Source organism: Salmo trutta, chromosome 15 (assembly GCF_901001165.1).
Source record: "Salmo trutta chromosome 15, fSalTru1.1, whole genome shotgun sequence".
In the NCBI taxonomy this organism is placed as follows: Eukaryota; Metazoa; Chordata; class Actinopteri; order Salmoniformes; family Salmonidae; genus Salmo; species Salmo trutta.
The window spans coordinates 2804601-2831938 of NC_042971.1; the positions used below are offsets into that span (position 1 = coordinate 2804601).

Sequence of the window (27338 nt, forward strand, 5' to 3'; positions counted from 1 at the left end):
ACTCTTGGAAGTGACAGATTTTGACTCATATTGAGTGATAAGACTGAGCTATTTAAAAACACTTTTTCAACATTTCAAGATAGCAGTTAGTTCAGTTTGATCTTATTAAAGACAGCTGTATATTTTTTTTTTTGACCCAAAAATATTCTATGTTCACGCCCACTTTTTTTGCACTATGTTTGAAGGCTGTCAACTTCTTGTCAGGAGGAGAATCACTTAGCCTTTCAACTAATTTTCAAATGATAGGATGCCTATTTAAAAACACTTTTTCAACATTTCAAGATAGCAGTTAGTTCAGTTTGATCTTATTAAAGACAGCTGTATCATTTTTTTATTCATTTTGACATATTGTTTGGGACCACTTTTTTTGCTCTGTTTGAAGGCTGTCAGCTTCTTCTCAGGAAGAGAATCACTTAGCCTTTCAACAAATTTTCAAATGATAGGATGCCTATTTAAAAACACTTTTTCAACATTTCAAGATAGCAGTTAGTTCAGTTTGATCTTATTAAAGACAGCTGTATCATTTTTTTATTCATTTTGACATATTGTTTGGGACCACTTTTTTTGCTCTGTTTGAAGACTGTCAGCTTCTTCTCAGGAGGAGAATCACTTAGCCTTTCAACTAATTTTCAAATGATAGGATGCCTATTTTAAAACACTTTCTCTACATTTCAAGATAGCAGTTAGTTAATTTTGAGCATATCAAAGACAGCTGCAACTTTATTTTATTAATTTTCACAATGTTTTTTTTTTCTCTGTCATTGAACCATGTTGAGCCGTGTGCCTGGTGATTGAACAGGTTACCAGGTGTGTTTTTGAATATAGTTATTAATGGCTTCAGTGGTGTGCTGGGGTCCATTGCTTGCTAAGGGGGAACCTCCCACCCGGGTTCAGCCAACAGGGGGCGCACCCAGCCCCTCTAGTTAAACTGAATGTCTCTCTCTCTCTCTCTCAGGCTATGAAAAAAGCCCCACCTCCTCTCGCTCAGCCATTCTAACAGTGGAAGCCAGGATCTGTGAGAAACTATGATAATAAACTGTGAACAATAATGAAGCCATGTTTGTCTGTGTGAGTGAGGATTTATTATTTAATTGTGTGATAACTTTAATTATGTGATCCGTCCTCTGTTTCCTAACTGAATAAACATTTTAAGATAGCAGTTGGTTCAGTCTGATCATCTCATGTACTGTTGGAACTTTATTTGAATCCTTTTTCACAATTTTTATTTTTATTTTTTTTATGACAAATTCCAGAGCCTCTGTATACATTTGTACACATTTTTTCCCCACTCTCTACTTTGTACAATGACAGAGAAAGTGGGACTCTGTCGTTTTTTCTGACAAGTTCTCTCATTGATCTCAGGTTCAGCCACCAAGGGGGTCACCCACCCTCCAATGAAAACTTTCATAGGCTCTCTTTCACTCAGTAATCATGTAACAAGTGGACAGGCTCCCAGAGGCAGGGCAATCAAAGGCTCCAAGTCACTGAAGTGCCCATCAGCCCAGCCATTGTTATTATTCCTACCAGCCGTTCTACAGTCCCTGAAGCGGGTTGATTAGTAGGTTGGAACCCCGTTACAACGGACACTTTACAATGACGCAACAATCAGCGTTTGAGCTGGACACACTCATTTAGAACGCTCTTTTAGAACACTCCTTTAGAACGCTCGTTTAGAACACTCATTTAGAACGCTCCTTTAGAACGCTCTTTTAGAACGCTCGTTTAGAACCCTCGTTAAAACGGACAGTTACAAATGACGCAACAATCAGCGTTTGAGCTGGACACACTTCTTTTCAGAAACTATTTACACAAAAACACACACAGTCCTTACAAAGTTTATCTCCTGAATGTGAGCAGTTTATTTTTGGATGCAAATGGTTCAGATATTCACAGACGTATATATATATATATATATCAACCCAGCAGATTGTAACATCTCTGAAAAAGATACTGTAACCTACCTCGGTGTAAAGATCACCAAAAATCTTAAGGCTATGAATGATCTTAATTTGAACCCTGTAACTGAATCTGCCAAAAAAAAATTATCCTCATGGTTAGGGAGGGATTTAAGTCTTCAAGGAAGGGTGTTTTTATCCAAAGCTGAGGGGCTATCTCGTGCATCCTATCTTTTTTCATCTATTGACATTCCCAAATCCACTTGCTGTACCATAGATAGGCTTTTGTACAACTTCATATGGAAAAACAAGCCACATAAGATAAAAAGAGATGTTATCAACAACAGGGTTTATGATGGCGGTCTAAATGTCTTAGATTTCACTCTCTTCAATCAGATATCAAAGGTCAACTGGATTAAAAGGTACATTAAAAATCCTCATAGCTTCTGGAATATTATGCCTCATTTTGTTTTTCAGAAGTTCGGCGGGCTTAATTTTTTACTACAATGTCCATATATTGTGTGTAAACTTCCTGTGAAACTGGCGGATTTTCACAAGCAGGCTTTAATGTGCTGGGCTTTGTTGTATAAACACAACTTTTCACCTCATAAATGTTTTATTTGGAACAATGGGTCGATATTACATAGAAATAAGATGTTATTTAACCATAAATGGTTCTGGAAAAACATTGTTCTTGTCAGCCAATTGGTTAATAACAGTGGGAATCTATTTACACGGAGAGAATTTATGGAAATATACAACTTTGAGGTTTCAAGCAAGGAATATGACACTGTTATTAAAGCTATACCTAGTGGGATAAAAACTTTACTTCCGAATAATGCATATTTTGGAATATCTCTGATTGTAAGCGATATTCAGGTGAATGGCATTGGTCTACTAGATACGATAATTCAACAATCGTTTAATAAGGGATATTTTCTACAGGAAGTCTATTCCCTCTGCGATATTTTGTTGGGCTTCATCGTTTGATGTAAACTGGCGCCGTGCTTGGCTCACTCTACACAGATTTATGGTGACCAATAAAGTAAAGGAGATCTCCTTTAAGATAATCCATAGATGCTATCCGTGTAATAGCTTAATTTCTAAATATATATTTGACGTTACCCGTGAATGCAGTTTTTGTGAACTAGAAACTGAATCTATTAAACACTTATTCTGTAATTGTTTATATAGTGAAGTGTTTTGGACTGATGTAAAACTATATCTTAGCCGCAAATTGCATGCAACCATTGATATTACTAAGTTTGACATATTATTTTACTACACTGATTCCACAATTGGACGTGAGTATGTCATAAATCTCTTTATTTTATTAGGAAAATCTTTCATCCATAAATCAAAATTTATGAAGAAAAAGCCCCTTTTCTTAATTTTTTCATCTGATTTGGAACAGTACGTAGAATCTTTAAAACGTATACAAAACAATATGTCAAAAAAATGTATTCGATATATGTCTGTATTTGATTTGATATAATAGTTTTTTTATTTTTCTCTAATTTCTTTGGAGTCCCTCTGGCTGTTATGTTATGTTATTTTTATGTTTTGCATGTTACTGTTATTTACAACAAGTTAAATAAAGATTTGTGCAAACTTAATTTTTTTTTTTTTTTAAAACCCTCTCTCCTAGTGTTTCTGTCCACCATCTTTGATCCAGTTCAGTTCTGTGTAGGGGTACCCCTCTCTCCAAGTGTTTCTGTCCGCCATCTTTGCTGAAGAAAGTCTCACAGTCACTAGTGCAGCAGCAGCCTCCCCTGGTCCTAGTGCCGCCCGTTAAGAAGTTTAAGATGCGACGTTGACGAAAAAAAGAAATCACAGAAAAAATATATTGACTGATATGATTTATTTGGGGGGGGGGCTAATGAATATTTTAGTACCAGCGATGTCCCTTATTCCCACCCTTTAACTTTTTGTCTGACAAAATAAACATTTTACTCAACTGCGTTACCCACTCCAGTCAGCAGATGGCGGTGTGGGAATTTAAGGTAATGCTGTTGGTGTGACGTATAATGTAGTGGACGGAACTCTTCTTTCAACAGCAGCAACAGTGATTCAGCCGCCTCGGTAGCTTGCTAGACAAAATAGCCGAACCAATAAAACTCTTTAGACGCTTTCGTGTATATTAGCCACTGTGTTTTAAACCCACTTCTGTCGTCTAGTTAGTTATCCGTTTTAATTTCATATTTACGGTGTTGTTGTTATTATTCAGCTAGCGGGCTGGTTGAGTTAGCATTAGCCTAGCTAGCTAACATCTCCAACCATGCGGTCACTGAGCTACTCTCCTGCTAAAGAAGATGAGAACATCACAGTAAAACAAGAAGTAGAGGGTGAGGCCGTTACTGTGAAAGAAGAAATAGACGCGTTCAGAGTGAAAGAGGAGGAGGATGTTACAGTAAAAGAAGAGGAGGATGCAGTTTATGGAGTGAAAGAGGAAGAGGGGGAGATGACTGTTACATCCATAGAGGAGGAAACTGGATATCTGGGCCCTGTTTCGCAAACGCATCTTAAGGCGTCCAATGGTTCTAACGGTGAACTCAGCCATAAGATGGTTTTGAGAAACCGTTCCCTGATTAACACTAGTAAGTACTGTCTTAAATACAGAGGCACAAACTCTGCAGTTGTTGAACTGATGTTTGGTGTTAAAGCGGAAATATGCAATAGCTACATCCATTTTGTGACTTTTATATTAGTTATTTATAGCCATTGATTCTTGAAGAATAAAACACATGTCTCATGAGCTTAGTTCAACTGTTGTTCCCCATCAGAACCACAAATAAGCTTTTTTTACTCCAACGTCTAGAAAGAATGTAAATCAACACTGTATCAACATGGTTAAAACTATAATGTTGATATCATGGATTGTCAGTCCTTGCATCCATAGGTCTGTCTATGAGTTTGAAAGTAGTTACATTTCTCCAACCCCATCATCTTATTACCAAAACAGTGTTTGAACTGCAGATTTGGTTGATTGATTGCTGTGTGGGTTTTTTAAACGGCAACAAAATGGCTGCTCAGAGACGTGGTTTGGTAAACAGCTGAGGGATGGGGGATGGAGAAATGTAATCACTCTCAAATTCATAGAGAAAGCTATTGTAGTGTGGTTAGATTAACGAGAGTCTTGTCTTTAAAAATGGTGTAAAATAGTCATATGTTTGAGAAATTGAAGTTATAACATTTCTAAGGTATTTCGTATTTCGCGCCACTCGATTCCACTGGCTGTTGACTAGGTGGGACGATTCGTCCCACATACCTGAGAGAGGTTAACCTGTCTAGGCGAGGTCTACAGCCAGTGGAATCGCGTGGCGCTAAATACAAATACCTCAAAAATGCTATAACTTAAATTTCTCAAACATATGACTATTTTACACCATTTTAAAGACAAGACTCGTTAATCTAACCACATTGTCCGATTTCAAAAAGGCTTTACAGCGAAAGCAAAACATTAGATTGTCAGGAGAGTACCCAGCCAGAAATAATCAGACACCCATTTTTCAAGCTAGCATATAATGTCACAAAAACCAAAACCACAGCTAAATGCAGCACTAACCTTTGATGATCTTCATCAGATGACACTCCTAGGACATTATGTTATACAATACATGCATGTTTTGTTCAATCAAGTTCATATTTATATCAAAAACGTGTGGTTAGATTAACGAGAGTCTTGTCTTTAAAATGGTGTAAAATAGTCGTATGTTTTAAAAAATTAAATAATTGCATTTTTGAGGTTTTTGTATTTCGCGCCATGCGACCCCATTGGCTTTTGGCTAGGGGTTCCGCTGGCGGAATGGGGTTCCGCTAGCGGAACGCCTAGATGTAATAAGTTAATGCAGGGAAACTTAAATCCATTTTACCAAATTTCTATCAGCATGTTAAATGTTCAACCAGAGGGAAAACAACTCTGGACCACCTTTACTCCACACACAGAGACACATACAAAGCTCTCCCTCGCCCTCTATTTGGCAAATCTGACCATAATTCTATCCTCCTGATTCCTGCTTACAAGTTAAAATTAAAGCAGGAAGCACCAGTGACTCAATCAATAAGAAAGTGGTCAGATGAAGCAGATGCTAAGCTACAGGACTGTTTTGCTAGCACAGACTGGAATTTGTTCCGGGATTCCTCCGATGGCATTCAGGAGTACACCACCACAGTCACTGGCTTCATCAATCAGTGCATCGACGAAGTCGTCCCCACAGTGAACGTACGTACATACCCCAACCAGAAGCCATGGATTACAGGCAACATCCGCACTGAGCTAAAGGCTAGAGCTGCCGCATTCAAGGAGCGGGACTCTAACCCGGAAGCTTATAAGAAATCCCGCTATGCAATCTCTATTGCACTCCACACTGCCCTTTCCCACCTGGACAAAAGGAACACCTATGTCAGAATGCTATTCATTGACTACAGCTCAGCGTTCAACACCATAGTGCCCTCAAAGCTCATCACTAAGCTAAGGAACCTGGAACTATACACCTCCCTCTGCAACTGGATCCTGGACTTCCTGACGGGCCGCCCCCATGTTGTAAGCGTATGTAACAACACATACGCCACGCTGATCCTCAACACAGGGGCCCCTAAGGGATGAGTGCTCAGTTCACTCATGATTGCACAGCCAGGTACAACTCCAACACCATCATTAAGTTTGCCGATGACACAACAGTGGTAGGCCTGATCAACAACGAGACAGCCTATAGGGAGGTCGGAGACCTGGCCATGTGGTGCAAGGACAACAATCTCCCCCTCAACGTCATCAAGATTTGGCATGGGTCCTCAGATCCTCAAAAGGTTCTACAGCTGCACCATCGATTGCATCTGACTGGTTGCATCACTGCCTGGTATGGCAGCTGCTCGGCCTCTGACCGCAAGGCACTACAGAGGGTAGTGCGAATGGCCCAGTACATCACAAAAGACAAACTTTCGCCTTCACTGTAATGGCATTAAAATAATTGCCAGAATATTATACAATGACTTATCAACAGCTGTAAAAATTTGACCCCCACAGAAAATCTTCACCGGCAGTTATAGAAAGACCTATATACAAAATAACCATAGATTCTTAAAGAATATAACTTATAAATGCCTCAAATGTTTCAACTGTATTACCCCATCAGAAGCCAAAACATAAGCTTGTATAAGGCCACTGTTTGTAAACAAATACTATATGGCTGAGGAGTAGGATCGATCAAAGCGTTCTGACCTCACAACGACAGTAAAGCACCCAAGATAACTGGCTAACGTTGGATAGCTTGCTAGACACAAATGAGAGAAAACCTCACTCTTACCATTTTACTTGCCCTAGCAGAGCTGGTTAGGCTGTTTTCATGTTATCCAGAGCGTTGGTGACTAACTGTGCTGCTGGCAACAATTTAATTTGAGCTTTTTTGCCAACGTTTACTGACACGGCCATATCCAACAGGTGTTGAGTGTTAGTAAATTCATCAGTTATTCTGCGCCCTTGTACACTCAGACGAGAGTGCTCTGAAATCGGAGTAGAGAGCCAGAGTGAATTTACAAACGCACCCAAATTAACAATGTCCATTGAGAACGCACACGACCCCTTGGCTAAGAATGATGTGATACAGGCGGTGATACAGCCCGACAGGATGCTCTCGATTGTGCATCTGTAAAAGTTTGTGAGTGATTTTGGTGACAAGTCGACCATTACACTGGATAATCGCAGCTAGCTAGCTGCTACCGAGTGGCCCAGCCTCGAAGCTAGCCTTGAGCCAGGCCCATCTCCCGGCCTGCTCAGTGGACCCTATGATCACTCAGCTACACAGCTGATTCCTCCCAGACTCTTCACTAAGACGACTAGAAGCCACTACATCACCGGATTCCTGCCGTAAACTCTGGACCTTTGCACCAGATTGGCTATAGTGGCTAATGCCCTTGTCCCGAAGCTAGCACCAGTTAGCCTCGAGCCAGGTGCTTCTCCCGGCTAGCAAACAAAATTACTCCTGCTACAATAGCTATTTTGCCACTTGGCCTGGACCCTTTGTCAACACGGAGTACCACCGATCCTTCACGACTGGTCTGCCAACATAATTCCGTCCGATGTGCCCTCAACCGACCTTTGCAGGACGTCGGTGATTCCCTTGTCCCGAAGCTAGCACCAGTTAGCCTCGAGCCAGGCGCATCTCCCGGCTAGCGTAGTAACGACTACCTACCGGCTTCCCTGGTTCATATATTGCTGTTCACTGGACCCTATGATCACTTGGCTACATAGATGATGCCTGCTGGACTGTTCATTAACCTGTTGGGGATAGGGGGCAGTATTTGCACGGCCGGATAAAAAACGTACCCGATTTAATCTGGTTACTACTCCTGCCCAGTTACTAGAATATGCATATGCATATAATAGTTTGATTTGGATAGAAAACACCCTAAAGTTTCTAAAACTGTTTGAATGGTGTCTGTGAGTATAACAGAACTCATTTGGCAGGCCAAAACCTGAGAAGATTCCAAACAGGAAGCGCTCTCTCTGACTATTTCTTGGTCTTCTTGATCATCTCTATCCAAAACAGGGGATCTCTGGCATAACGTGACATTTTCTAACGCTCCCATAGGCTCTCAGAAGGCGCCAGAACATTGAATGATGACTTTGCAGGCCATGGCTGAAAAACAGTAGCGCATTTGGATAGTGGTCGATCTGAGAACAATGAGACTGGGGTGCTCGTGCACGAGCCGACACCATGTTTACTTTCTCTCTCTTTGAACGAAAACAACGACTCCCGGTCGGAATATTATCGCTTTTTTACGAGAAAAATCGGCATAAAAATTGATTTTAAACAGCGTTTGACATGCTTCGAAGTACGGTAATGGAATATTTTGAATTTTTTTGGCACAAAACACGCCGGGCGCGTCACCATTCTTTACCCTTCGGATAGTGTCTTGAACGCACGAACAAAACGCCGCTATTTGGATATAACTATGGATTATTTGGAACCAAATCAACATTTGTTATTGAAGTAGAAGTCCTGGGAGTGCATTCTGACGAAGAACAGCAAAGGTAATCCAATTTTTCTTATAGTAAATCTGAGTTTGGTGAGTACCACACTTGGTGGGTGTCAAAATAGCCCGGCCATCACAGGCTAGCTATCTACTCAGAATATTGCAAAATGTGCTTTCACCGAAAAGCTATTTTAAAAATCGGACATAGCGATTGCATAAAGGAGTTCTGTATCTATAATTCTTATTAAAGTAATTGTTATGTTTTTTGTGAACGTTTATCATGAGTAATTTAGTAAATTCACCGGAAGTTTTCGGTGGGTATGCTAGTTCTGAACGTCATATGCTAATGTAAAATGCTGTTTTTTGATATAAATATGAACTTGATTGAACAAAACATGCATGCATTGTATAACATAATGTCCTAGGAGTGTCATCTGATGAAGATCAAAGGTTAGTGCTGCATTTAGCTGTGGTTTTGTGACATTATATGCTAGCTTGAAAAATGGGTGTGTGATTATTTCTGGCTGGGTACTCTGCTGACATTATCTAATGTTTTGCTTTCGTTGTAAAGCCTTTTTGAAATCGGACAATATGTTTAGATAAAGGAGAGTCTTGTCTTTAAAATGGTGTAAAATAGTCATATGTTTGAAAAATTGAAGTTTTGGGATTTTTGAGGAGTTTGTAATTCGTACCACACCCTATCATTGGATATTGGAGCGGTGTTCCGAATGCACACGACCCCTTGGCTAAGAATAACGTGAATAATCAAGTCAATAAACGTTGGGTAGTTAGTTGGAATATAGTTAATATACTGGCAAGTTTGATGTAAAAGTAGCATTGAGAATGCACACGACCCCTTGGCTAAGAATAACGTGAATAATCAAGTCAATAAACGTTGGGTAGTTAGTTGGAATATAGTTAATATACTGTTAATATACTGGCAAGTTTGATGTAAAAGTAGCCAACTAATGTTAGGTAGCTAGCTGACATACTGGTACATACTGCTGTGAAGATATGCTATGCGGTTTGTAAGGATAGCGTAGCTAACATAATGTGTAACATAACTTATTTGAAAAATCATTACATTGCTCAACATTTGTCATAATTAGTTAAAGCAGTTCATTTGTTTCCGCTCTCTCGTCGGACTTCGACTGCATATTTTCCGCCATTTTCTTCAAATCTGAAAATAGTTGAAGCCACGCCCATTTCCTGAAGAATTGCATTTTGGGCCCTAAAAGCACAGAAAGTGTCCTCTGCATGTTTACCTCGTATTTTGTTGAATTTAGTACATCCGGGAACTTTTGGCATACTAACTATATACATACTATGACAAATAAGCATACTATATACTAAATTCACGTCACAAATAGTACGGTTAGTAAGAGTATTCTAACACAGCTCAGGTCAATGGGCAGCCATTTTGTTTCTGTTTAAAAACTAGTTTGCCCCTTTAAAAAATCCACACAATCAATCAACCAATCTGCAGTTGAAACAATAACAAAGCTGTAATTCCACCACTGTTTTGCTAATAAGATGATGGATGGGGCTGGAGAAATGTAACTAGTCTCAAATGCATAGACAAACCTATGGAAGCAAGGACTGACCATCCATGATATCAACATTATAGTTGTAACTATGTTTTGAGGCTATACAGTGTTGGTTTACATTGTTTCTGAACATGGGAGTAAAAAACGCTTATTTGGGGTTCTAATGGGGTACAACAGTTGAACTAAGCTCATGAGGCATGTGTTATATTCTTCAAGAATCAATGGCTATAAATAAATAATTTAAAACGTCTAAATATGGATGTAGATATTGCATATTTCCCCTTTAACACCACACATCAGTTCAACAACTGCAGAGTTTGTGCCTCTGTTTTTAAGACAGTACTTACTAGAGTTAATCAGGGAACGGTTTCTCAAAACCATCTTATGGCTAAGTTCACCGTTAGAACCATTGGACGCCTTAAGATGCGTTTGGGAAACCGGGCCCAGATGTCCAGTTTCCTCCTCTTCTTCCACCTCCTTTTTCGATGTGACAGTCATCTCCCCCTCCTCCTCTTTCACTCCATAAACTGCATCCTCTTCTTTTACTGTAACATCCTCCTCCTCTTTCACTTTGAACGCGTCTTTTTCTTCTTTCACAGTAACGGCCTCACCCTCTACTTCTTGTTTTACTGTAACATCCTCCTCCTCTTTCACTCTGAACGCGTCTTTTTCTTCTTTCACAGTAATGGCCTCACCCTCTACTTCTTGTTTTACTGTGATGTTCTCTTCTTTAGCAGGAGGAGAGTAGCTCAGTGACCGCATGGTCGGGATGTTAGCTAGCTAGTCTAATGCTAACTTAACCAGCCCGCTAGCTGAATAATAATAACAACACCGTAAATATGAAATTAAAACGAATAACTAACTAGACGACAGTAGTGGGTTTAAAACACACTAGCTAATGTTAGTGTCGTGGAAAATTGTCTTGAGAATAACACTTCTTACAAGAACTTGTAAATTCAATATAGACTTTAATACAGAGTAGTAAAGCCGAGTCGGTCCGCGGAACAACAACTCCCTTCTTTAGGCCCCGGCTCTGCTTTTATACACATACAATACATAGGTCCATCCTCTATGTAAATAAAGTAAAACCCCCTATTCGATCTGCCATCTTTTTCTTTCCACCCAATGGACAACGCCCGTATCTTCTTTTAGCTCTAACATAGTATGGGCTAGCCTCCTCATATGGATATGAAATAATGCTTGCATTGCATGCTTTCTCCCACACTGTCTGTCTGTTCAGTAACACCTCCTAACCCTAACCTGTCTGTCTGTCTGTCTGTCTGTCTGTTCAGTAACACCTCCTAACTCTAACCTGTCTGTCTGTCTGTCTGTCTGTCTGTCTGTCTGTCTGTCTGTCTGTCTGTCTGTCTGTCTGTCTGTCTGTCTGTCTGTCTGTCTGTACAGTAACACCTCCTAACCCTAACCTGTCTGTCTGTCTGTTCAGTAACACCTCCTAACCTACCTGTCTGTCTGTCTGTCTGTCTGTCTGTCTGTCTGTCTGTCTGTCTGTCTGTCTGTCTGTCTGTCTGTCTGTCTGTTCAGTAACACCTCCTAACCTACCTGTCTGTCTGTCTGTCTGTCTGTCTGTCTGTCTGTCTGTCTGTCTGTCTGTCTGTCTCTGTCTGTCTGTCTGTCTGTCTGTTCAGTAACACCTCCTAACCCTAACCTGTCTGTCTGTAGGAGACTGGGAGTAGATCTGGGGGAGACTGACGTCTACCAGGATTCTAATGGAGGTGAGGAAGAGGAGGAGGATGATGATGATGGTGGTAGTGATGGTTCTGTGTGACCCCTGACCTGACCTCTTGTCTCCATAGAAACGCGTATCCAGATCCAGGAGTCGGTCAGAGGAAGAGACGTTTATCCTGGATACACCGGGTGTACACCGTTTTGTTTAATTGGATACACCGGGTGTACACCGTTTATGTTATACTGGATACACCGGGTGTACACCGTTTAGATTATAGTGGATACACCGGGTGTACACCGTTTAGTTTATTCTGGATACACCGGGTGTACACCGTTTAGATTATACTGCATACACCGGGTGTACACCGTTTAGTTTATCCTGGATACACCGGGTGTACACCGTTTAGTTTATACTGGATACACCGGGTGCACACTGTTTAGTTTATACTGCATACACCGGGTGTACACCGTTTAGTTTATACTGGATACACCGGGTGTACACCGTTTAGTTTATACTGGATACACCGGGTGTACACCGTTTCGATTATACTGGATACACCGGGTGTACACCGTTTCGATTATACTGGATACACCGGGTGTACACCATTAGTTATACTGGATACACCGGGTGTACACTGTTTAGTTTATACTGGATACACCGGGTGTACAGCGTTAGTTTATACTGTATACACCGGGTGTACAGCGTTAGTTTATACTGGATACACTTTTGAACTCAATCAGCATGACAGAGTGATCTCCAGCCTTGTCCTCGTCAACACTCACACCTGTGTCAACGAGAGAATCACTGACATAATGTCAGCTGGTCCTTTTGTGGCAGGGCTGAAATGCAGTGGAAATGTTTTTTGGGGGATTCAGTTCATTTGCATGGCAAAGAGGAACTTTGCAATTAATTATTCATCTGATCACTCTGCATAACATTAGGGAGTTTATGCAAATTGGCGTCATACAAACTAAGGCAGCAGACTTTGTGAAAATTAATATTTGTGTCATTCTCAAAACTTTTGTCTTACTCTCCGTCATGTTGAGATGGGTTCCCCTGTCTTACTGTCACGTCCTGACCAATATAAGTTCTTATTTTCTATGGTAGAGTGGTCAGGGCGTGACAGGGGGTGTTTTTTGTGTTTGTTCTATGTTCTCTATTTCTAAGCTTGAGTTCTAGTTATCTATTTCTATGTTGAGGTTTATTCGGTTGACCTTCAATTAGAGGCAGCTGTTCCTCGTCCTTCTCAAGAAGAACTAACCAATCTCAACATGACAGAAAGTAAGACAGGGAAACCAATCTCAACATGACAGAAAGTAAGACAGGAGAACCTATTTCAACATGACAGAGAGTCAGTCAGGAGTCCCTGACCTTATCTTCTCTCAAGAAGATGTCTGGTAGACTCATTTAAATACCTTTTTTGGACATTTCAAGATAGCAGATGTTTGAGTTGGGTCTATTAACACAGCTGTGAGTTGTTAATTTTTTCATTTTTGACAAAATGAGCAGTCCTGGAAGTGACAGATTTTGACTCATATTGAGTGATAAGACTGAGCTATTTAAAAACACTTTTTCAACATTTCAAGATAGCAGTTAGTTCAGTTTGATCTTATTAAAGACAGCTGTATATTCTTTTTTTTTACTCAAAAATATTCTATGTTCACGCCCTCTTTTTTTGCACTATGTTTGAAGGCTGTCAACTTCTTGTCAGGAGGAGAATCACTTAGCCTTTCAACTAATTTTCAAATGATAGGATGCCTATTTAAAAACACTTTTTCAACATTTCAAGATAGCAGTTAGTTCAGTTCGATCTTATTAAAGACAGCTGTATCATTTTTTTATTCATTTTGACATATTGTTTGGGACCACTTTTTTTGCTCTGTTTGAAGGCTGTCAGCTTCTTCTCAGGAGGAGAATCACTTAGCCTTTCAACTAATTTTCAAATGATAGGATGCCTATTTAAAAACACTTTTTCAACATTTCGAGATAGCAGTTAGTTCAGTTTGATCTTATTAAAGACAGCTGTATCATTTTTTTATTCATTTTGACATATTTTTTAGGACCACTTTTTTTGCACTATGTTTGAAGGCAGCTTCTTGTCAGGAGGAGAATCACTTAGCCTTTCAACTAATTTTCAAATGATAGGATGCCTATTTAAAAACACTTTCTCTACATTTCAAGATAGCAGTTAGTTAATTTTGAGCATATCAAAGACAGCTGCAACTTTATTTTATTAATTTTCACAATGTTTTTTTTTTACCCAAAATGATTCTAAGTCCACAGTCTCTGTCATTGAACTATGTTGAGCCGTGTGCCTGGTGATTGAACAGGTTACCAGGTGTGTTTTTGAATATAGTTCTGAATGGCTTCAGTGGTGTGCTGGGGTCCATTGCTTGCTAAGGGGGAACCTCCCACCCGGGTTCAGCCAACAGGGGGCGCACCCAGCCCCTCTAGTTAAACTGAATGTCTCTCTCTCTCTCTCTCTCTCAGGCTATGAAAAAAGCCCCACCTCCTCTCGCTCAGCCATTCTAACAGTGGAAGCCAGGATCTGTGAGAAACTATGATAATTAACTGTGAACAATAATGAAGCCATGTTTGTCTGTGTGAGTGAGGATTTATTATTTAATTGTGTGATAACTTTAAATCTGTGATAACTTTATGTAATACATCCTCTGTTTCCTAACTGAATAAACATTTTAAGATAGCAGTTGGTTCAGTCTGATCATCTCATGTACTGTTGGAACTTTATTTTAATCCTTTTTCACTAGTTTTATTTTTTTTATGACAAATTCCAGAGCCTCTGTATACATTTTTACACATTTTTTCACCACTCTCTACTTTGTACAATGACAGAGAAAGTGGGACTGTCGTTTTTTCTGACAAGTTCTCTCATTGATCTCAGGTTCAGCCACCAAGGGGGTCACCCACCCTCCATGAAAACTTTCATAGGCTCTCTTTCACTCAGTAATCATGTAACAAGTCGACAGGCTCCCAGAGGCAGGGCAATCAAAGGCTCCAAGTCACTGAAGTGCCCATCAGCCCAGCCATTGTTATTATTCCTACCAGCCGTTCTACAGTCCCTGAAGCGGGTTGGTTAGTAGGTTGGAACCCCGTTACAACGGACACTTTACAATGACGCAACAATCAGCGTTTGAGCTGGACACACTTTTTTCAGAAACTATTTACACAAAACACACAGTCCTTACAAAGTTTATCTCCTGAATGTGAGCAGTTTATTTTTGGATGCAAATGGTTCAGATATTCACAGAAGTATATATATATATATATATATATATATATATATATATATATATATATATATATATATACATATATATATATACATATATATATATATATAGCACAACACAATCATCCTAACCGGAAAAAATGTAGACTACATTTGTCGTAGCGCTAACTGAGGAAAGATTGACCCAACACAAGCAGTCATATTTTCTAACTCTCGGCTGACGTAAACTACAATATGAATTAGCTAATTGCAATTACTATGTATAATTAATCTGGGGGACTGGGGATTGTAGGCTGGGGAGACTGGGGATTGTAGGCTGGGGGACTGGGGATTGTAGGCTGGGGGGACTGGGGATTGTAGGCCGGGGAGACTGGGGATTGTAGGCCGGGGGGACTGGGGATTGTAGGCCGGGGGGACTGGGGATTGTAGGCCGGGGGGACTGGGGATTGTAGGCTGGGGGGACTGGGGATTGTAGACTGGGGAGACTGGGGATTGTAGGCCGGGGGGACTGGGGATTGTAGACTGGGGATTGTAGGCTGGGGGACTGTGGATTGTAGGCCGGGGGGACTGGGGATTGTAGGCCGGGGGGACTGGGGATTGTAGGCCGGGGGGACTGGGGATTGTAGGCCGGGGGGACAGGGGATTGTAGGCCGGGGGGACTGGGGATTGTAGGCTGGGGAGACTGGGGATTGTAGGCTGGGGGGACTGGGGATTGTAGGCTGGGGGGACTGGGGATTGTAGGTCTGGGGGGACTGCGGATTGTAGACTGGGGAGACTGAGGATTGTAGGCTGGGGGGACTGCGGATTGTAGACTGGGGATTGTAGGCTGGGGGGACTGCGGATTGTAGACTGGGGAGACTGGGGATTGTAGGTCTGGGGGGACTGCGGATTGTAGACTGGGGATTGTAGGCTGGGGGGACTGGGGATTGTAGGCTGGGGAGACTGGGGATTGTAGACTGGGGATTGTAGGCTGGGGATTGTAGGCTGGGGAGACTGGGGATTGTAGGCCAGGAAGACTATGAGAGACAGAGAGAGAGAGGTAACACTGGCCTCTATGTCCTCAACCTGGTACTACAACACAAGGCAAAACTGACTTGAACCATTTCAGGGAAATTGGTCTCACCTTTGTTGAAAGAGCGTTTCTCCACTGTTGCCCTCTGCTATCCTCCCTTCAGTGTACTCCTTGCTTCTTCCCAAAGACAAACTTCTCTTTTTGGAGAAAGTGGTAATGTCCCTCTCCTCTCTCCTCCCTTTGGAGCAATTGCTCCCCATCTCTTTCTCTCAAGTCTCAATCTACAGAACATGAGTGAACTCATGACAACATATGTTTGTATTCTTCAGAAGTCCAAATTAAAGACAATTGCTGTTACCTAGAAAACAGTTACAAATATATTTTACTCTTTAATGTATTTCAAATCCATTCGAGTTTGATAAATTGTCAATAACACTTGACTTTCTGTTCCACCATATCAGTAGCACCTAAATATTTGGTTCAACAAAGATTTATTTCAGAAGTTATTCCAAAACAAACATAATATATTGTAATTATTGAAAGAAGATCCTTATCTTTCTGGTAATGGACATTTACTGCGGCGTCACAGTCATGTCGTCCGAGTTTGGCTGGTGTAGGTTGTCATTGTAAATTAGAATTTGTTCTTAACTGACTTGCCTAGTTAAATAAAGGTTAAATAAAACATACAAATACATGTTATTGTGTGTGTGTGTGTGTGTGTGTGTGTGTGTGTGTGTGTGTGTGAGAGAGAGACAGACAGACAGACAGACAGACAGACAGACAGACAGACAGACAGACAGAGAATGAATGAGAACCCCTATCCTAGAGTGAGAATGAAAAGGAAAGAGAACCCCTCCCATCCTGGCAGATGTTTATCTTAGTCTCAGAGCACAGTAGGACTGTAAGCAAACAATCTCTACAAAGGCCCCAACAGTACAGAGTTCCAGATGGCTCATTGTTTGGCTTTTTATATTCTATTTGATGTATTTGAAGTGAGCAGATACTAGTACTATTTCTCTGGGTAGAAAATACTGTTCCTTTTCCAATATTGACTGTTTTTCTAAGTATACAAAACACATTTCCTCAGTATACCCCTAACTGCTGACAAACAAGATGCTGCTTATTTCCTGTTCCAACAACACCTACTCTCCTCTCAACCCCAGACTGTCGCCCTGCAATTTCTTTCCCCAAAAGCTCTCTTACATAGGCAGTATTCACATTTCCTCTACCTCAAGGTCTAATTAACATTTCAATTCCTGATCAAATTATAGTTGTCACATTTTCCCACAGCACGCACTCGCTCACTAAAGTAAAAAAACTGAACAAACACATCGGCTTCCCGGTGGCTCAGTTGGTAGAGCATGGTGTTTACAACGCCAGCATGGTGTGTTATACATACTGGCCTTCCCCGTGGCTCAGTTGGTAGAGTGTGGTGTTTACAACGCCAGCATGGTGTGTTATACATACTGGCCTTCCCCGTGGCTCAGTTGGTAGAGCATGGTGTTTACAACGCCAGCATGGTGTTTGCAACGCCAGCATGGTGTGTTATACATACTGCTAGACGACTAAAACAAAACAAACATCCAGCATATTTAGGGCTGGATAATTTCTCAGTGTGAATTACTAAGAAGAATGAATTAAAAAGAGAAGGAGAAGTTCCAACAGTAGCGAGGTGTCCATCATTTACATTCTAGTCATTTAGCAGACGCTCTTATCCAGATAATTTCTCAGTGTGAATTACTAAGAAGAATTAATTAAAAAGAGAAGAAGAAGTTCCAACAGTAGCGAGGTGTCCATCATTTGCTTTAATTTCATACTATTTCTAGGCTCAATTTTAGATCAATGCTATGCATTTTCAGCCATTCCTGAACCTGAGACCAGAAACAGGCTACCTGAGGGCAATACCAAAATAAATGGTCTCTTGAATATGTAGTCTCACAACAGAATCTGCAGAGCTTTGATGATTGATTTGATGATATGCCCCAAATATTCAACATTTTGTTGGTAGCAAGAATTCTAAATAATAATTTCAGCTCAAACCACGAAGTCTTGAATCTTGCGTCGTTTTATATATCAACTCATACACCTTGTACTATGGAATCGGTACATCAACAATCTCTTCCCAACTATTTTGCAATCTCTATGGCACAGCTGTCAACATCCTGGTCCTCAAATGAAACTGGTATACTTTCCTATTTATGCAATTTTTATTCCTCCGCCAGTTTTGATCCTTTATATTGGTCAGACAGACCAGTTCCCTACATCCTGCCGCTGCCACCTGCCTCCTCCATTTTTGGGGTAATGCTGTAATCAATTGGTTGTAATCTTGGATTGAACAGACCTTCCCAAACAATTCTGATAACTCTATGAAGGACATAACTCTACCATTCCAATTCACAATATCATTTAAAAACAGAATACCCTTTTCAAACATATTTCCCATAAATACAGGTATTTTATCAAGCAGCACATTTGAGTTCAGCCATAATATTTGTTTTATCTTTTCAGGGGGATGAAATTGAAATTGTAGCCAACTCTGTAATGTTTGTTTGAAAAAGAGATACTTTGAAAAAAGTATAATTCTCAATGAATTGAAAATGAGACATGGCAATCTGCACAAAGGCAAAAAGGCAATTTTTAAACAATGGATGAGCTTTTCTTAGTAATCTACTGGAGAACCATTTAGGGTTCAAGTAAAACTGTTGAATAAGTTAAGCTTTTAGAGAGAGGTTTAGTGCTTTTATATTTAATAATCTCAACCCACCCAAATCATATTCATTATATAGATAGTCACGCTTTATTTTGTTTGGTTCAGCATCCCAGATAAAGAAAATATTTTTTGCTCATTGGATTTGAAAAACAAATCATCAGGAGTAGCAGGGGCATAAACTGAGATAAGACTAAGGAGTTAATCAGGGCATTTTTCCATAAATAGACAAGTATTTACCTCTCCATGGTTGCAGGATCTAATCTATTTATTGGTTCTGGTCATGTGACATTAACCTTGTTTATAGTGTTCTCTGCATGTTTGTTACAGATGATGTCTACTCTCTGCAGAATCACATGCTCTGTTGATGTAAAAAATAATAATTGTACCTTTATTTAACAAGGCAAGTCAGTTAAGAACAAATTCTTATTTACAATGACGGCCTAGGAACAGTGGGTTAACTGCCTTGTTCAGGGGCATAACAACAGATTTTTACCTTGTCTGCTTGGGGATTCAATCTAGCAACCTTTCGGTTACTGGCCCAACACTCTAACCACTAGGCTACCTGCCACCATGCCCCCATCTGTGTTGGACATTGTGTTCTTCATAGAGGCTACAGTTTTTATATGATTATATTTAATAACATGACTTTTGGTCTCTTGGTTTCTCAGTGAACTGGCAAAGCAGCTTGTCACTGGGACATGGACTGAAACAACTGACCTGAACTTTATTAAAGGTAATAGTTAGCATTGAGTGTTTTTTGCATTCAATGTTATTATTTGATTTAAAATATTGTGTTGCATATTTTTTAACTGTAACTGTTAACTCTTGAAACAGGGACTTCCTGGAACCATAAAGCAGTGATTGTGGTGTCTTTATGCTCATGGTCAGATTTCACTGTTCTTATATCATCATTTTTTACTAACATACATTTATAATGAGTAATTAACATTGTGTTTTACTAACCTACATTTATAATTAGTAATTAACATTGTGTTTTACTAACCTACATTTATAATGAGTAATTAACATTATGTTTTAGTAACCTACATTTATAATGAGTAATTAACATTGTTTATTCATTATTGTCACGACTTCCACCGAAGTCGGTCCCTCTCCTTGTTCGGCGGTCGAAGTCACCGACCTTCTAGCCATCACTGATCCACTTTTCATTTTCCATTGGTTTTGTCTTGTCTTCCATCACACCTGGTTCCAATCCCATCAATTACATGTTGTGTATTTAACCCTCTGTTTCCCCTCATGTCCTTGTCGGTGATTGTTTGTTGTATGTAATGGTGCATTTATGCTCTGGTGTGCGACGGGTTTTGTACCCACTTCCTTTATTTTGTATATGTTGGTTTTCGGAATTTGTGAGCACTTATTAAACGATTCCGTTTATACCAAGTTCGTTCTCCTGCGCCTGACTTCCCTGCCACCAACACGCACCCTTTACAATATGTTTCACTAACATACATTTATAATGAGTAATTAACATTGTGTTTTATTCTTTATGTGTTTTCTTTCCAGTACACATGATATTTTGCCACAGACACTCCATTTGATTACTCGATCGTAAGTGGTATTATGTCAAATGCAGAAAAGGTATTAATTTAGTATTTACAGATGCTCAAAATGAGCAATTGGAATTGCATTGTGACTGTTCTCGTCCTTCAGCCTGATATACCTGGTCTGAGGAGATGGAGGTGTGTGGTCCTTCAGCCTGGTCTGAGGAGATGGTGGTGTCTGGTCCTTCAGCCTGGTCTGAGGAGATGGTGGTGTCTGGTCCTTCAGCCTGGTCTGAGGAGATGGTGGTGTCTGGTCCTTCAGCCTGGTCTGAGGAGATGGTGGTGTCTGGTCCTTCAGCCTGGTCTGAGGAGATGGTGGTGTCTGGTCCTTCAGCCTGGTCTGAGGAGATGGTGGTGTCTGGTCCTTCAGCCTGGTCTGAGGAGATGGTGGTGTCTGGTCCTTCAGCCTGGTCTGAGGAGATGGTGGTGTCTGGTCCTTCAGCCTGGTCTGAGGAGATGGTGGTGTCTGGTCCTTCAGCCTGGTCTGAGGAGATGGTGGTGTCTGGTCCTTCAGCCTGGTCTGAGGAGATGGTGGTGTCTGGTCCTTCAGCCTGGTCTGAGGAGATGGTGGTGTCTGGTCCTTCAGCCTGGTCTGAGGAGATGGTGGTGTCTGGTCCTTCAGCCTGGTCTGAGGAGATGGTGGTGTGTGGTCCTTCAGCCTGGTCTGAGGAGATGGTGGTGTCTGGTCCTTCAGCCTGGTCTGAGGAGATGGGGGTGTCTGGTCCTTCAGCCTGGTCTGAGGAGATGGTGGTGTCTGGTCCTTCAGCCTGGTCTGAGGAGATGGTGGTGTCTGGTCCTTCAGCCTGATATACCTGGTCTGAGGAGATGATGGTGTCTGGTCCTTCAGCCTGGTCTGAGGAGATGGTGGTGTGTGGTCCTTCAGCCTGGTCTGAGGAGATGGTGGTGTGTGGTCCTTCAGCCTGGTCTGAGGAGATGGTGGTGTGTGGTCCTTCAGCCTGGTCTGAGGAGATGGTGGTGTCTGGTCCTTCAGCCTGGTCTGAGGAGATGGTGGTGTCTGGTCCTTCAGCCTGGTCTGAGGAGATGGTGGTGTCTGGTCCTTCAGCCTGGTCTGAGGAGATGGTGGTGTCTGGTCCTTCAGCCTGGTCTGAGGAGATGGTGGTGTCTGGTCCTTCAGCCTGGTCTGAGGAGATGGTGGTGTCTGGTCCTTCAGCCTGGTCTGAGGAGATGGTGGTGTCTGGTCCTTCAGCCTGGTCTGAGGAGATGGTGGTGTGTGGTCCTTCAGCCTGGTCTGAGGAGATGGTGGTGTCTGGTCCTTCAGCCTGGTCTGAGGAGATGGTGGTGTCTGGTCCTTCAGCCTGGTCTGAGGAGATGGGGGTGTCTGGTCCTTCAGCCTGGTCTGAGGAGATGGGGGTGTCTGGTCCTTCAGCCTGGTCTGAGGAGATGGTGGTGTCTGGTCCTTCTGGGGAACCTGGAGCTGGACAGGTACAATCTGTTATTTGAATAAAAGTCAATGTCTTTGGAAGATTATCCCAAGTGATATTTCATTTTGAAGTGTTGGTACTTTTTTCTGAAAATATCCAGGCATGGCAGAAGGCTTGTCCACTGGATAGACTAAGGCAAGGCTTTGTTAAGGGGGATCTCCAGCATAGATTACGAATTTAACGGAAAAGGAGACATGAGGAAGTCACCCAAGTAAGTGTCATGTCATGAAGTTGGTCATTTCTGATAACGAAACCATTTGGAAAATATGACATTATGTCCTGTTCCCAAATGTACTAGTTTAAGGTTTTAGACTACAGTATGTTATACTGTAACTAAAATGGTTTTAGACTACAGTATGTTATAACTATAAATAAAATGGTGGCCTGATTTTTACAAACAGCATCAAATATACACTACATGACCAAATGTATGTGGACACCTGCTCACCGACCATCTCATTCCAAAATCAAGGGCATTAATATGGAGTTGGTCCCCCCTTTGGTGCTATAACAGCAGCCACTCTTCTGGGAAGGCTTTCCACTAGATGTTAGAACATTGCTGCCATTCTACTGCTAATGTTTGTCTATGGAGATTGGCTGTGTGCTCGATTTTATACACTTGTCAGCAACGGATGTGGCTGAAATAGTCGAATCCACTAATTTGAAGGGGTGTCTACATACATTTGCATATCTAGTGTGTGTGTATATATATATATATATATATATATATATATATATATATATATATAGAGATATATATATAAATATAGATATAGATATAGATATACAAAAGTATGTAGAACTGCGCATGTGCAGGCCGTCAAACCAAAGAGACTCCTTCGATATAAAGTCGTTTTTGACTAAAATAATAACGTGTCAGTTTGTCTCTTTCACGAAGTTGGAGTAATAACATGTTCAAATACTTTAGACATTGGCTGGAATCTGGGTTTTACCTTTAGATTTAGAGAAAATGTACAACTAAGGAGGAATGTTTCACTTCTGACTTCTCAAACCCCAAATCACAGCATCGGTCTACTTCCTACAGTCTGCTTCCCCAGCGGGATGTTGGTCTCTGGGTTTAGGAATTCTGTTATGTCATTTCCTCATGAAGTTGAAAGGAAGTTTGTGGGCTAATGCGCGTACAAAAGGGATGTTGAAACTGTGGAGCACATTTCTCGGCAACATTAGAAGTTGGGTAAAAGTATTGATTTGAAGGAAAGACGAGCAGACTGGTAAGTCTAGAAGCTACTTACACACTATTATAAAGTTAGGTCGTAGTCAGACATTTAATAGTCAGAGTAGGTTTGATCTATGATCTCTTATCACCATGGGTGTAGTGCTGAGGAGCGCCAGGGAGCACTTTCAATTTGAGAATACAATAAACATTATTCTGATCAATTCTAAATCAATTATATTTAATTACCAGGTAAATGGTAACGTTACTGTTACAAAAAAAACTGATTTCTAATAAGATTTTAGCACGGTTAGCTGATGCTGAATAGTCAGAAAAAATTGGAGGATGGATTTTATGCATCTTCTAAAACAGGGCTCTCCGATCCTGTTCCTGGAGAAATACCATCCTGTAGGTTTTCATTAATATTCAAAACTAGTCACCTGATTAAAATAATTAGTTGGTTTATAAGATAAATCAGGTTAGTTACAGCTGTGGTTGGAGTGAGACCCTACCGGAGGGTAGCGCTCCAGGAACAGGGTTGGAGTGAGACCCTACCGGAGGGTAGCGCTCCAGGAACAGGGTTGGAGTGAGACCCCACCGGAGGGTAGCGCTCCAGGAACAGGGTTGGAGTGAGACCCTACCGGAGGGTAGCGCTCCAGGAACAGGGTTGGAGTGTAACCCTACCGGAGGGTAGCGCTCCAGGAACAGGGTTGGAGTGAGACCCTACCGGAGGGTAGCGCTCCAGGAACAGGGTTGTAGTGTAACCCTACCGGAGGGTAGCGCTACAGGAACAGGGTTGGAGTGAGACCCTACCGGAGGGTAGCGCTCCAGGAACAGGGTTGGAGTGAAACCCTACCGGAGGGTAGTGCTCCAGGAACAGGGTTGGAGTGAAACCCTACCGGAGGGTAGCGCTCCAGGAACAGGGTTGGAGTGAGACCCTACCGGAGGGTAGCGCTCCAGGAACAGGGTTGGAGTGAGACCCTACCGGAGGGTAGCGCTCCAGGAACAGGGTTGGAGTGAGACCCTACCGGAGGGTAGCGCTCCAGGAACAGGGTTGGAGTGTAACCCTACCGGAGGGTAGCGCTCCAGGAACAGGGTTGTAGTGAGACCCCACCGGAGGGTAGCGCTCCAGGAACAGAGTTGTAGTGAAACCCTACCGGAGGGTAACGCTCCAGGAACAGAGTTGTAGTGTAACCCTACCGGAGGGTAGCGCTCCAGGAACAGGGTTGTAGTGAAACGCTACCGGAGGGTAGCGCTCCAGGAACAGGGTTGGAGTGAGACCCTACCGGAGGGTAGCGCTCCAGGAACAGGGTTGGAGTGTGACCCTACCGGAGGGTAGAGCTCCAGGAACAGGGTTGGAGTGAAACCCTACCGGAGGGCAGCGCTCCAGGAACAGGGTTGGAGTGTAACCCTACCGGAGGGTAGCGCTCCAGGAACAGGGTTGTATTGTAACCCTACCGGAGGGTAGCGCTCCAGGAACAGGGTTGGAGTGAAACCCTAACAGGTTTAGACTGGTCATCTATGATATGTAGGTTATATACAGTACATTCTCTGTCCTGCTACTGGTAGGACTATAACATTATGTTGTTCTGAACAGGTTTAGACTGGTCATCTATGATATGTAGGTTATATACAGTACATTCTCTGTCCTGCTACTGGTAGGACTATAACATTATGTTGATCTGAACAGGTTTAGACTGGTCATCTATGATATGTAGGTTATATACAGTACATTCTCTGTCCTGCTACTGGTAGGACTATAACATTATGTTGATCTGAACAGGTTTAGACTGGTCATCTATGATATGTAGGTTATATACAGTACATTCTCTGTCCTGCTACTGGTAGGACTATAACATTATGTTGATCTGAACAGGTTTAGACTGGTCATCTATGATATGTTGGTTATATACAGTACATTCTCTGTCCTGCTACTGGTAGGACTATAACATTATGTTGATCTGAACAGGTTTAGACTGGTCATCTATGATATGTAGGTTATATACAGTACATTCTCTGTCCTGCTACTGGTAGGACTATAACATTATGTTGATCTGAACAGGTTTAGACTGGTCATCTATGATATGTAGGTTATATACAGTACATTCTCTGTCCTGCTACTGGTAGGACTATAACATTATGTTGATCTGAACAGGTTTAGGCTGGTCATCTATGATATGTAGGTTATATACAGTACATTCTCTGTCCTGCTACTGGTAGGACTATAACATTATGTTGATCTGAACAGGTTTAGGCTGGTCATCTATGATATGTAGGTTATATACAGTACATTCTCTGTCCTGCTACTGGTAGGACTATAACATTATGTTGATCTGAACAGGTTTAGACTGGTCATCTATGATATGTAGGTTATAGCCGAGGTATAGACCTTGATCTGCATATCACTAACAAACTGCTATCATACATTATAACCTAGTCTACTTTACATAATATAATGATTTCCCCCTCAGATCAATCATGTCCGTTTTAGCCCTTCTGTCTACATTCTCAGATACGTTTAGAAAAGAACAGATTGAAAGACAATAAATAGCCTACTGTTAGTGAATACAAATACGTGTGAGACATGGCCTTGTGTTGCTGTACTGTCTCTAACTACCTTAACAAACAGTGACTTATTATTATTATTATTGTTATTATTATTATTGTTGTTGTTCTGTCTATAACTACCTTAACAAACAGTGACTTATTATTATTATTATTGTTATTATTATTATTATTATTATTGTTATTATTATTGTTGCTGTTCTGTCTATAACTACATTAACAAACAGTGACTTATTATTATTATTATTGTTATTATTAGTATTATTATTATTGTTATTATTATTGTTGTTGTTCTGTCTATAACTACATTAACAAACAGTGACTTATTATTATTATTATTATTGTTATTGTTGTTCTGTCTATAACTACCTTAACAAACAGTGACTTATTATTATTATTGACAGTTGCCATGGAGATGAAATGTCACAGCTACATGTTCATGTGATGCATTAAATCACCTGACTGTTTAGATATGTCTGTTAGTAAATGTTTTATTTCTCAAAGAGATAATGAATAAATGAGAACAATTGACAATCAAGAAATAGTTGTCACTGTGTTAACCACAACCAACATGCTGGATCTCTGTTTAGTTGTCACTGTGTTAACCACAACCAACACGCTGGATCTCTGTTTAGTTGTTACTGTGTTAACCACAACCAACATGCTGGATCTCTGTTTAGTTGTCACTGTGTTGACCACAACCAACATGCTGGATCTCTGTTTAGTTGTCACTGTGTTAACCACAACCAACATGCTGGATCTCTGTTTAGTTGTTACTGTGTTAACCACAACCAACATGCTGGATCTCTGTTTAGTTGTCACTGTGTTAACCACAACCAACACGCTGGATCTCTGTTTAGTTGTTACTGTGTTAACCACAACCAACATGCTGGATCTCTGTTTAGTTGTCACTGTGTTAACCACAACCAACATGCTGGATCTCTGTTTAGTTGTCACTGTGTTAACCACAACCAACATGTTGGATCTCTGTTTAGTTGTTACTGTGTTAACCACAACCAACATGCTGGATCTCTGTTTAGTTGTCACTGTGTTAACCACAATCAACATGCTGGATCTCTGTTTACTTGTCACTGTGTTAACCACAACCAACATGCTGGATCTCTGTTTAGTTGCCACTGTGTTAACCACAACCAACATGCTGGATCTCTGTTTAGTTGTCACTGTGTTAACCACAACCACAGCATGCTGGATCTCTGTTTAGTTGTCACTGTGTTAACCACAACCAACATGCTGGATCTCTGTTTAGTTGTCACTGTGTTAACCACAACCAACATGCTGGATCTCTGTTTAGTTGTCACTGTGTTGACCACAACCAACATGCTGGATCTCTGTTTAGTTGTCACTGTGTTAACCACAACCAACATGCTGGATCTCTGTTTAGTTGTCACTGTGTTAACCACAACCAACATGCTGGATCTCTGTTTAGTTGTCACTGTGTTAACCACAACCAACATGCTGGATCTCTGTTTAGTTGTCACTGTGTTAACCACAACCAACATGC

General features: G+C 41.2%; 1 protein-coding gene and 1 long non-coding RNA gene across 2 annotated transcripts in view; one reads left to right on the forward strand and one right to left on the reverse strand.

The window, feature by feature from the left end:
* Positions 1 to 27338, forward strand: part of LOC115149648 (tripartite motif-containing protein 16-like) — a 1197515-nt gene that overhangs the window by 945024 nt on the left and 225153 nt on the right. The window lies entirely within an intron of this gene.
* LOC115149672 (uncharacterized) lies at positions 724 to 14619 on the reverse strand. The gene is made up of 2 exons (XR_003866928.1): positions 14383 to 14619; positions 724 to 755 (listed from the first exon to the last, which is right to left on the reverse strand). It is a non-coding gene; the product is annotated as an uncharacterized LOC115149672 (long non-coding RNA).